The sequence below is a fragment of the Aricia agestis genome, chromosome 18, assembly GCF_905147365.1.
Source record: "Aricia agestis chromosome 18, ilAriAges1.1, whole genome shotgun sequence".
NCBI lineage: Eukaryota > Metazoa > Arthropoda > Insecta > Lepidoptera > Lycaenidae > Aricia > Aricia agestis.
Genome location: NC_056423.1, coordinates 10,207,011 through 10,218,762, shown reverse-complemented (window position 1 = coordinate 10,218,762; position 11,752 = coordinate 10,207,011). Strand labels below are relative to the sequence as shown.

The 11,752-nt window shown below is 34.4% G+C and overlaps 1 long non-coding RNA gene across 1 annotated transcript; it reads right to left on the bottom strand.

Annotated features, from left to right (window-relative positions):
- Positions 1–9,393: 9,393 nt before the first annotated feature.
- LOC121736049 lies at positions 9,394–11,752 on the bottom strand. Its single transcript, XR_006036963.1, has 3 exons — positions 11,693–11,752; positions 11,319–11,504; positions 9,394–10,371 (listed from the first exon to the last, which is right to left on the bottom strand). It is a non-coding gene; the product is annotated as an uncharacterized LOC121736049 (long non-coding RNA).

The window sequence follows — 11,752 nt, the reverse complement described above, 5'->3', positions numbered from 1 at the left end:
AATGAGTCGTTCCCGATTCGTCCTACGTGATTACGCCGCATTTAGAACAAGCCGGGAATTTTTTAAATGTCGATGCCGTTTCGTCCCATTTGGGTCAATTCAGACTGCAACGCGACGCGTAGATGCATTTCTTAATTTGTATGGATTTGACAGATTTAAATTGCGTGAGGCGTCATGCAAATCTGTCAATTGACAAATAGAATCCTAGATTTGTTTTTGTTGTATTGACTCCTAATCAATAATGTGTGTTGTTGTGTTCTTCAATTTCACGCAATAATAACTCATGTGTATCGGAGGTAAGTGATCATTTTTAGGGTTCCGTACCCAAAGGGTAAAAACGGGAGTCGGGACCCTATTACTAAGACTTCGTTGTCTGTCCGTCTGTCCGTCTGTATGTCATCAGGCTGTATCTCAAGAACCGCTACAGCTAGACTTCTGAAATTTTTACAGATTGTGTATATCTATTGCCGCTATAACAAAAAAAACCGGCCAAGTGCGAGTCGGACTCGCGCACCGAGGGTTCCGTACAAACCTGCAAGGTTTACAAAGTTCGTTCATTACGACAATCGAGTCATAACTATGGTATTTTTATTGCAAAATGAAATTCATAACATTACAATGGGGAAAGATGGAGGAGTATAAATTTAAGACAAAGATCTCTTTATCGTTTAAGTAATAAAAAGTAATAAGTTTATATTTATTAAAAAATATATATTTTGTAAAGTAACTAAAAATTTAAGGTTTTCGGAATTTTTCCTTTATGTGTGCTATAAAACGTTGCTTCATGCCAAATTTCAAGATTCTAGGTCGACTGGAAGTACCCTTTAGGTTTTGATTCCCTTGCGAGTACTTGCGAGTTTCAAAATATGCAGCTTAAATTGCTGTTTCTTTTGATTGCGTTGACATAGAAGTTTGATTTTGTTACAGCTTAAAGGTATTATAGACCTGAGTATTTGGTATGAATTTCAATTTAATACCTCTACGCGTTTATGAGGAAATGGGTAGTAAGTTTAAAATTATTAAAAAAATATATATTATGTGATGTAACTAAAAATTTATGGTTTTCGTAATTTTTCCTTTATCTATGCTATAAGACGTTGCTTCGTACCAAATTTCAAGATTCTGAGTTCACGGGAAGCACCCTGTAGGTTTTGATTCCCTTGCAAGTGTCGAAAATTTGCGGCATAAACGGCTGTATCTTTTGATTGCGTTGGCTTAGAAGTTTGATTTTTTCACAGCTTCAAGGGACAGTAGACCTGAGTAATTGATATAAATTTCAGCTTCATACCTCCACGCGTTCCTGAGAAAAAGGGTCTTGACAGACGGACAGACGGACAACAAAGTGATCCTATAAGGGTTCCGTTTTTTCCTTTTGAGGTACGGAACCCTAAAAATACTAAAAACAAAATAATATTCATATTTAAGGGGGCTCCCATACAACAAACGTGATTTTTTTGGCCTTTTTTGCTCAATATCAATAATGGCAACAGGTAGGCACTTAAAATTTTCACAAATACCTTAAATATATGCGTTCTTTAACAATTAATAATAATATTTAAATAAATTAAAAATTTAGGGGGGGCTCCCATACAAAATAATACAAGTTTTGGCCTATGTTTGCTCTAAACGATACGGAACCCTTCGTGCGCGAGTCCGTCTCGTACTTGGCCGATTATTTTACCTTTGTTTAGGTTTAGTTGTCGCTTTATCATTTATTACAATTGCTTTGTGGGATAATGCGTGGAGGCCGCAAAGGAAGATCTTCCGACCGAGCGAGGTGGTATGCTCGGTCAGGCCGAACCGCCACATCTCTCCCCCCGAAGACCGGAGGTCGAATCTTGAAGTCTTGTCGCTTGAGTCGCCAGTGCCAGAGAGCACTGTTGCAGTGAGTCCCAGTGAGTCGGAAGTGTAAGCTGCTGCACGGGATCCAGTAACTCAGATAGCTGCAGTGCGGGGCCGATGCCACGTGCTGACCAGGAGAGATGTGCTCTGCTTGCTGACCGGTCGGTGTAGTGACAAAGCCCGATGATGCCGATGCGAAGTCGCCCAGGCCGCAGTACATTGCGACTAGTGGACGATGTACCACTGCTTAAGTAGCACTGGTTTTTTCGCCACACATTCACTTAACTGTGACGGCCGACATACTATTATCTAACAAGTGAGGTAGTTATTAAGAGTATTCGGGCTAATGGTCCCAAAAAATTTGGTACCAATGGGAGGAATGACTAGATTACATTGAAATAAATAGATGACTAGAAAACATTGAAATAAAATTAAAATAGTTTGTTTTAGGGTTCCGTACCCAAAGCATAAAAACGGGACCCTGTTACTGAGACTTCGATGTCTGTCCGTCTGTCTGTCCAGATGTCTGTCCGTCTGTCTGACTGTCTCCAGGCTGTCACTCAATAACCGCTATAGCTAGACTTCTGAAATTTTCACAGATTGTGTATTTCTATTGCCGCTATTACAACAAATACTAAAAACAAACAAAAAAATATTTAAGGGGGGCCCCCATACAACAAACGTTATTTTTTTTGCCTTTTTTGCTCGTAATCAATAATGGTAACAGCTAGTAACTTGAAATTTACATAAATGCCTTAATTATATTATGTGTACTTCAATAATTAAAAATAATATTTAAATAAAATAAAAAATTAAGGGGGTCTCTTATATAAAAAAAATTGGCATATTTTTCCTCTTTAACGGTACTGAACCCTACGTGCGCGAGTCCGACTCGCACTTGGCCGATTATTTCTATAAAATAAATTCACAGGTTTTATTATAAAACATCTTAGGTGTACCTTGTAATTGTGAACTTATAGTTCATAATACAGTTTGAAAATATTAGAATTGCCAGTAGGTAACTCAAATAATCCATACTAATATTATAAATGCGAAAGTATCTCTGTCTGTCTGTCTGTCTGTCTCGCTTTCACGCCAAAACTACTGAACCGATTGCAATGAAATTTTGTACACAGTTATTCTAGAGTCTGAGAAAGGACATAGGCTACATTTTGATGTGGGAAAATATCTTATTTCCATGAAAATATCGATGAAAATTAATTCGCATTGCGCGTGGCCAGCGCTCATCCCGGGGGTCCTGGGTTCGAGTCCCGCAGGCGGAACAAAAAGTTTTCAATGTTCCTGGGTCTTGGATGTGTATTAAAATAATATTTCAAAAATCTTAAATATATTTTATGTTTATAATATTATTATTATAAAAAATCCAGAAATATATCGATGCAATGAACATTTTAGTTCTAATACGACTCAACAGATGGCGTTTTATTTTTTACTTCATTGTAACATAGAACTAATCATACTTATAATTAGTTATTATGTTTTTGTTTATAGTTTTTAATACGTTAGAATAATATGTTTAATAATATTATCACTTGGTATAATAATAATCAATCTATCTTATCTTAGAGAACTCATAGTGCATTTCTAATATAATATATTAGAAATGCATGCATTATGAATGAATGAATGAATATACTTTATTGCGCACATCACAGAAAGTTACAAACACACACATAAAATAAAGAACATATAAAATGAAGAGTTGACAACAGAAGGCGCTAAATAAAGGAGTTCGAGTGTACCGTGTTGGCCTGTATTCCATCCAGAAAATATATCAATGCAATCAACATTTTAATTCTAATATATTATGAAAACAGATGGCGTTTTATTTTTTACTTCATTATTGTAACAGAACTAATCATACCTACTTTATTATATATTGTTTTTATTCATAACTAGCTGTTGCCCGCGACTTCGTCCGCGTGGACTTTAGTTTATAGCGCGCGGTGTCAACAAAATTTGTGTTAAATTTAAAAACTTTTTAAAACCCTGGTAACTGGTACCCCTCTTAGGGCCGCGCTACACCGGAATGGCAGCGCTGAAAGTGCTCGCCTCGCCCTGCCATTCCGGTGTAGCGCGGCCCTTAATTAATCAAAATACCCAAAAACAGCTGTGCAGTGTGCACATAATCTATACTAATATTATAAATGCGAAAGTATCTCTGTCTGTCTGTCTGTCTGTCTGTCAGTCTCACTTTCACGCCAAACGCCAAAACTACCGAACCGATTGTAATGAAATTTTGTATACAGATAGTCTAAAGGCTACTTTTTTACACTGAAAAAAAGGGTTGTAAGGGGCTGACGCTTGCTCAAAAGTCTTTCTATAAGAGGTGGTATCATCTTCCATCTAAGTTTCGATTTTTTTCGATTGTTGATCTATTCTACGGTATGTATTAAATAACTCAGTACTTTATCTGTGCAGTGACGTAACCTTAAACCTATCAATGATAAATAGTTTATGGGTAAAGTTGTGTAATTGGGGGGCTAAATAAGCTTTAAAATTTGGCATAAAATATAAAGTTTAATATAAAAAAATGAAATACTTATTGTGTGCACACTGGACAGCTGTATTGATTTAAGGGGTACCAGGGTTTTTTTATAAAAGCATTTGACACCAATTTTGTTGACATCGCGCGCTATAAACTGAAGTCCACGCGGACGAAGTCGCGGGCAACAGCTAGTATTATTATAATTATTGAAGTATGAGTAATACTCTTCATACATTATTTTTTCTTATTTTCAATAATATTACAATTTTTTAACAAAAATAATCCTATGTTACATTAAGTAATTGCTGTGGTTATAATTTATATCAAAATATATTATTTTACATTTTTTATATAATAAATCAAGTATTAAAATTTAAAAATGCCTGAAATCAGTGTAGTTACATTCGTTAAAACTATTTATAAAATTATAACCTTATGTAATGTTCTACGAGACTTTAACAGTTATTAACGTTACTTTAAATACTTTAATTATCTCAGGTCATTCGTCCCATTGGGACCAAAATTTTTGGGGACTAATAGCCCAACTACTCGTTATTAAATGGCAGCAATGATCTGACTGGGGCATAAATTTAAGGAAATTATTTGGAATACAAACAATTATTTCTAACAATAATTACATCATCTATTATGGAGTTTTGCAAACGCATTCTTAAATTGTTGAGTACAAATTTTAATGAGAAAAAAATCCTCTCGACGCTGACACTTGTTGGTGGAATAGCTAAACCAACTTTTGTCAGATTATATAAATATGGTTAAATACACGGACGTAAAAAAAGTACGGACGGATCGCCATTAAGAAATGAGTGAAGCACCCTTAATAAGCCCAGGCGATCATATGTACACATCTTGCACAAACACACGCACTGTAATAAGCCGATCGTACCGCCATTACGCAATTAGACTGCTTCGCGGTGACACGTCTTTGTCATTCATAAATAAAAATAAATATGCCCTCTTGTGTTGTAAAATGGTGCAAGGACAATACAACCTTACACAAAAAACATCAAGGAATAATATTTCATAGGTAAGATAACATATTTTTAAAGTATTTTGATAAAATAATGTAAATATTAATTCAACTTCAACAGGTCAGTAATGTCCATAACAAAGTGGGGAAATTTTCCCCAAACCGGGGAAAATTTTAAATTATTTTTAAATAATCAAATAATTAATTTTATTGTCTTTTATTAGTGTCATGTAAGTATTTAGCATACTATTGACCAGTAATTAGGCAGGAATACAATAATAAGGGTGTAGACAGTAAACGAAATCTAATACAAATTATTGTTTTTTTGAGAGTTTGTATTATAGAATTACCGAAAATGGACATATTTTACTTAATAACTTTATAATATTTTTTATATTTAATAAGTGATTTTTTTAATTGAAATAAGAGTGTATTTATTTTTTACACATATTTTAGGTGTAACAAAATACTTATGTACTATCAGAGAAGTTGATTCCTATGCAAATCGGGGACATAAGTAGTTTGGTTGCGTTACGTCAAACCCAGCCGACAGATCACAATTAACATTGAATTGACATAAGTATTCGACCAAATAACGTTGGTCTGTCAATTGCATAGGAATAAACTTCCTTGATGGTACATCTGTAAAATAAATATATTTCCTAAAAATAGTCTACACCCCTATTAATTTCTTAATTTACAAAAGTGGATATAATTGTTGTTTGACGACCAGGGCTGTCGGTGGCTCAAGCCGGGGGTCGCGGGTTCGAATCCTGCCGACGGAACAAAAAGTTTTCAAAGTTCCTGGGTCATGGGTGTGTATTAAATATGTGTATCATATAATAAAAATCTTAAATATATGTATAGTATAACAGTATTAAATATATTTCCGTTGTCTGGTACCCGTAACACAAGTCCTTCAGGTACTTAGCACGGGGTCAGACTGACGTGGTGTGAAGCGTCCATAGATAAAATTGTTGTCTTAGATTTCCTTCAGTAGTAGGGGAGGGAAGGTGCTATTGGTGTAGTCACCCGAGCGTCATTGAGACCTAGTAGGAATGAAAATATTGAATGGACCTCTAGACCAGGAATAAATTTAACATCATGTTAGGTGATTTGATTTGACGTTAGCGCATGGTAGAACTCTCGATAGCTCTAACAGGCCGTTAACTGATTTAACAAGCCATTATTTATTTAACATTACTTGATTGTTTGATGAAACGGGTTACGGGACTTAAGTATCTTATATCTTTTCGTATACAGGTTTCTTATATAGGTTTCGGGGGCGATAAATCTGTCTAGCTAGGAATTATTTTTAGAAAATGTCATTTTATTCGTGTTTTATCGAATACGGAGCAAAGCTAGGTCAAATAGCTAGTAATAATTTTATTATTGTAAATGTTTGTACATAATCATTATTACTAATAAATTATTACATATTACGTACAGAGAAGTATATTATTTAATATACTTCTCTGTACGTAATATGTGTTTTTTTTCTATCTATAGTGTCATAAAAATAATATTTTCATTATAACATCTTTAACAACCGCTTACATTTCTGAAGCGAAAAAACATAAAAATATGTTTAAGTATAAAAAATAACATTTAACTTGTCTGAGTTTACAAAAAAAAGTAGGGAAATTTTACAAATTTATGATTTATATGGCAACCCTCATATCACGCACACGTCCTACACGGGCGGCCATAACTAGGCTTCACTCGTGATTAGAGAAGGTTACGTCCGTACTTTTTTTACGTCCGTGTATTTAAATATGGACTACACCCTTCCACTAAACATTTGGACTTTTTTGTGTTTTCGTCAAATGCAAACATCGAATATATTTTGTTTTCCTTTTTTCTTCCCATAATTATTGATAATTTACAAAAAAAAGAAACCAACACTCGCAGCGAAGGACGAACGAAGTAATAGTAAACAAACCCCGCGCATGCGAGAATCGAGATAGAGAAGAAAGGTGCGCGTGCGACGAGATGAGAGATAGCGCGGAGCGGCAACAGCGCGGCGATGCAAAGGTGCGAGCCGCACGCCGCTCAAACCGGTTTATTTCGGTTTGTGAGAGCTTAAAAATTTTGTTCTATCAATTTACCGGTTTTATGGAGGAACGAAATTATATCGGTTTATCGAACGAAATTAACAGGTTTTGCAAAACCGGTTCCGATCCCTGCTTTTTTAATTAAAGATTAAAGAAAGGCTTGAGCTGTGTTCCTATGTTTTATTTTTTTTTGTATAATCTAGCCAAATCTGTTTTCTGGATGTTTGAAAATCTGGCCTTTTTTTGGGTTTTTGAACGTTTATATCTTATTTAATAATTAAATTATGTAAAAAAAGACAACATAGGGATATTGTATTAGTGGCCGTAGATATTCGGGAAAAAAATTATAACTCTACTAGCATTATCCAGGGAGGAAACAGGGGACAACGTTTGTATGGAAAAAATGGTTGTGTGGACTCCTCTTAATAGTCTGAGGTTTGCCTCGACAGTCGCCACTCGCATGTCACCACACGAGTCCCGACTACTCTGTGACCGCGGCCTTAGGGGGGTATTACATTATCATTTATATATGATCATTTCTATGATCATATATAGGATCCAATATATATGATCATTTGATCATATTACATTATCATATTTCATTGATCCTATTTTACGTCATATTATGTGGTTTCAATAGCCAACGGAGAGCGCTAAAGCTGACAGGTATTGACGTCAGCTCAGGGTTACTAGATCTCAGGGAATTCGATTTGTTAAAAGACATCGTCATTTTTAATATGGCTTGTTTTTTGTTATTTCAGCAAGATTATATAATTAGAAAAATAATTACATTACATTATTTGAAACATATTAATGTACAAGAAATTAAAAACTCTTTTTTATATTAAATAACTGGCAACACCTATTTCTATGACCGTATTGGATCCAATCTCTCAGCAAATGTCAAAAATCTATGATCAAGGATTCGATTTTCGGGAGTGGCGGGAAAAGTAGAAAATTTTTCAGCACTGAAAATTTAATTTGATTTTTATTGTTAAAAGTTGCATAATTGTAGGATATTTGTCGTATTGTATATATTTTTTAATTGTATATAATTATTTCTTCGTATTGTTGGTAAGTTTTTTAATTATATAAAAGTCCCTTCACGGGACCAGGCGCGCCGCGATGTCTCAGCGGCCGTCCAAACGGAAGAAGAAGAGACCAATATCGTCTAGTCCGGTGGATGATCAGGCTGAGTCGAGTAGCTCTGAACAGTCTGAGCCCACAGAGGAATTTAGCAAATATGCTCCTTATAGAGTAAATGATTACAGCCGTCGCTATCCAGAGGACAGCGCAGCTGGATTTGAATTTGTAGTCTTCGTGGAAAGCACAGGTGAAACTCCTATAGGTACTCGCGACCTCATGGGTTTAAGTCGTATTTTCCAACAATCGATTAAGGGAATATCTTTCTTGAGAAAAATTAATAAATTCAAAGTTGGAGTCTATTTTAATCGGCCGAACTTAGCTAACGCATTTCTTGAAAATACTACTTTTTTACGAGACCAAAATTTAAAAGCAAGCATTCCAGCTGGTAGCACGGAGTTGACTGGTGTCATCAACTCCGTACCGACCGAAATGTCCAATCAAAAAATTTATAAAGCAATTTCCAGTAGTACAAAAAGGGTAATATGTGTACGTAGAATAATGAGAAAAGCTAAGGTTAACAACAGCTTTGAGCTGCAACCAACGCAATCAGTGGCAATTACATTTTCGTGCTCTAAATCATTGCCTGAATATGTTTTAATAAATATGTGGCGATTTCCTGTTACGACATATATTCCACCAGTGAAACAGTGTTATAAATGTTTAAGATACGGACATTTAGCAAAGTTTTGTAAGAATGCAGAGCGTTGCTCGATATGTGCCGAGGCTCACAATTATAAAAACTGTACTCAAAGCCCAGATAAAGCTGTTTGCGTACATTGCAAAGGTAGCCATTTATCTATATCTGGAGAATGTAGAGTTAAAAAAATGAAAATAGAAGAAAATAAAAAAAAGTATACAACTACATCATATGCAGACCTTTTTAATAATAAATTACAAAATTTCCCTTCATTGAATGAAAACACAAATAGTAAAGACTTATTAAATGTACTTCTCTCAAATAAAAACGCACTTACGTTACTCACAGAATGTTTAATTAAAGCTATTACTCTGAACAAGACTCAAAATGCAAGCATAAACTCACAGCTTCTTTCAGAAACAATAAAAGAAACTATAAAAGAAAAAAATAACAATCTTTCACATTCTCTGCCCAAGTAAATATTATGCAATGGAACAGTCAAAGCTTGCCAAGTAATAAATATGAACTACAAAAATTTCTATTAGATAATTCCATCCACATTTGTATAATTAGTGAAACGTGGCTCAAACCACATATCACATTTAACATGAAAGGATACTCTATTGTGAGAAATGACTGTGGTAATAATCACAATGGAGTAGCCATATTAATTCATAACACTATAGTCTATAACAAAATTAATACATTTTATGATGATTCTTTACAAAATATTGTTGTTCAGATTCAAATTTTTCAGAAACAAATTTCGATTGTAAGTTTTTACAGCCCAGGAAGCTGTACTCCTGAATTTAATAAGAAAAAATTTAATGATTTAATACACACTATTCCGAAACCGATAATTTTGGCTGGAGACTTTAACGCGCATCATACTTTATGGGGTTGCGGCAAAGTTGACGCGCGAGGGAGAGATATTGTTGATGTCGCTGATGAGAATGATTTGGTTCTCTTGAATGATGGACGTCCAACCACTGTAGGGTCGCATAGATGGAAGCCAAATGCACTAGATTTGACTTTTGTTTCGGCGTCGTTAGCATTATTTTGTGAATGGCAAGTTTCTTCAGACTCGTTAGGTAGTTATCATTTACCAACTCTGACAACATTGAATCTTTCTCCATCATTCTCTTCCCATAGTAACTTGTCACAGACATTTGAAAGTTTTCCTCTTCACACGAATCTGAAAACAGTAAATTGGGATTTGTATGAAAAAACTGTTAATCAGAAATTAAAAAAATTTCAAATTGAAACATGCGATTTAATCGACAGTTATAATAGATTCTGTGCGCTTATAATTCAAACTGTTGATAAATGTGGCACATTTATCAACGGTTTGAATAAGCCTAAGTTCTGCACCCCAACTGCTAATTCTGTTTCTCAAAGTTCTGCCTGTAGTAACGTTAAAAAAAAAGTTAAAATTCCATTAGTATGGTGGAATGAAAAATGTTCCAAGGCTGTACATGATTGTCGTCAAGCCTATGCGCGGTTTAAAGCGAATTCTTGTATTGAAACTTTTGTCGAATTTAAGCGTCTTCAGGCGCATAAAAAACGCGTATTGAAATAAGAGCGAAGACTTTCTTGGGAAAACTTTTGTAAATCTGTTAGTAGATTAACTCCTATGAGCCAAATTTGGATGAAAATAAAAAAAATTCAACCAAAGTTATACACCTAGAAGTAGTTTTATTGATAGTGAATGGATATTACAGTTTTTAAATAAATATACTCCAGATACAGTACCAAATAATTATAAGAACAGTAATTCTAATGTGACAACATCTCCAAATTCTTTTTTAGTAGATAGTTTTACATTTGAAGAGTTGAAAGCAGCCATAAAATCTCGTAAAGATTCTGCTTGTGGTCTAGATTGTTTATCTTACAAAATGTTTAAATTGTTAGACACCAAAAATATGAAGTTGTTCCTTAATCTATTAAATTCATTGTGGTGCCATTCCATGATTCCTGAACAGTGGAAAACAGATTGTCTCGTTCCAATATTAAAACCCGGAAAGGATATAAATGTTGCAGATTCATATAGACCTATAACTTTAAGTTCTTGTGTTGGCAAAATATTTGAACAGCTTATTAAACAGCGATTGGAATTTTTTATAGAAAGAAATCATATTTTACCTAGTAATCAGTTCGGTTTTCGGCGTGGCCGTTCGGCTAGAGAGAGCTTGAGTCATTTTTGTTTGGACATTCACAATGCTCTGTCTTGTAATTCAATATTGGTTGGTATTTTCTTTGATGTTGTTGGCGCATATAATAATGTCAATTTGGAAAAACTTTCAACTATTTTAACTTCTTTACAATTACCTGAAAAATTGGTAAATTGGGTGTATCATTTTCTTAGTGGTCGTAAATTATATGTGAAATTTGAAAATAAACTGATTGGTCCAAGGTATTCCTACAAAGGAATAAGTCAAGGAGGAATTCTCAGTCCTTTACTATTTATTTTGTATATACATAAGTTAAATATTGTCTTAGGTCAAAACATTACTAACCTACAGTTTGTAGATGACTTAACTATATATTGTACTGCAGACAAGTTGTCTGCAGCTATT